Below are 1653 nucleotides of genomic sequence, written 5' to 3'. Positions count from 1 at the left end.
GTGTTGCCTCTGGGCTTTATCACAGGACTGTGGGCTCCTTGTGTCCACTTATAACAGGGGAGTAACTCAGGAATCACATGGGTTTACTTCTCAGATTTTCTTGGTTTGCTAGTGACAGTCACCATTTGTCACAGCATGGCCAATACAGCAGGTTCCAAGACAACCAGTGCTACACACTGAGACTGTACTTCAAAAACAAAACCAAGGGGCTGGAGAGATGGCTCAGCGGTTAAGAGTACTGACTACTCTTCCAGAGGTTCTGAATTCAATTCCTAGTAACCACATGGTGGCTCAAAACCATCCGTGACCCTCTTCAGGTCTGTCTGAAGACAACAGCAGTGTACTCATATTCATAAAATAAATAAAAACTTTAAAAGAAACCCAAAACTTAATAATAAACAAAACACTTCAATGGGGGAAAGAGATAGGAGTCAATGGCCAAGGAAAGGGAAAAGAGCGAAGGGCTGAGAAGAGGTTTCAATGGGTAGAGTGCATTTGTGAGTTATTGGGGACCTGAGTTCAACTCCCAGAACCCATGTAAAGCCAGATTTGTTAGCATGTGTCTAGAGTCCTAGTGCTCCTTTCTAAACAAGGGAGGAGACAGGTGAATTCCCAAAAGTTTGTAGACCAGCTACCCTGGCATCCTACAATGTCAGACAGCCAGAGGCCCGTCCTAAACAATGGCTGAGGATTGTCCTCTGATCTCCACATGCACACTGTGGTATGTGCATGCCCGCTCTCGCTTGCACACTCAAACATAAAACAGCAGCCAACCAACTAAAAGGGAGAGAGGACTGGCAAGCAGTGTAAATTAAAATGGTGAACTCCATTAGTTATAACGGACATGCAACATAGCAGCACACCTCTTTTTTGTGTAATAGTGGCAAAAGTTGAGAAGACTGGTTGAACAGAGCAAGTGCTGGTGAGCAGGCTGAGGGACTGAAAGTCATACAAACAGGACACATTGGTCAGTGTGTAAGATTGACGAGCATGGAGCCATTGCTCTGCTCATCTGTTTCCTGATGTGACATGACAACACCTAAAGCTTCCTAAGGAAGGCAGACTGGTCCTTAGAAGGCCTAAATGTCCTCCCCAGGGACAAAGCTCTTACAGGCATACCAATGACTCCTGAACAAACAGACTATCTTCACCTTTTAACACCCAAGCCAGTATTTTTCCAAAATACCATCTCAGGATCAGGTATGGTCCTGAATCTGAAACCGGTTGAGATTATTCAAACCAGTAAATCCAAGAACGGTTTGCTGTGCCCATGGAATCTTCAAGAAAAGGGTGTGGCCTCTTCCTGGCTCGAGGGCTGATTTCTTCAGACTCTGCCTGCCTCTCATAACCACACCTCTCTGCCCACCTCCTGCTATTTGCCATTCCTCGAACCTGGTTCCAGTTACATCGGAAGTCCCGCCTCTGCAGGGACTAAAGAGACTGCTGATTGGGCTGACGAACTTGTGGGAGGGGTTTTGCCTCACCTTTTCTACCTGTTGGTTTCAACAAAGCTTGGCATTAAAGGTCAAGATGGCTCAGCTAACCTATATACTGGCTTCTCCTTCCTCCTTTCCTGTAAGAGCTTCTTCCTCATGATTCCAAACACAGAAAACCTCAACCCCACCTATGCCTTTTCTGCGCAACTATTAGCTG

The sequence above is a fragment of the Mastomys coucha genome, unplaced genomic scaffold, assembly GCF_008632895.1.
Source record: "Mastomys coucha isolate ucsf_1 unplaced genomic scaffold, UCSF_Mcou_1 pScaffold21, whole genome shotgun sequence".
Lineage (NCBI taxonomy): Eukaryota > Metazoa > Chordata > Mammalia > Rodentia > Muridae > Mastomys > Mastomys coucha.
Note: the sequence above shows the minus strand (reverse complement) of the source record.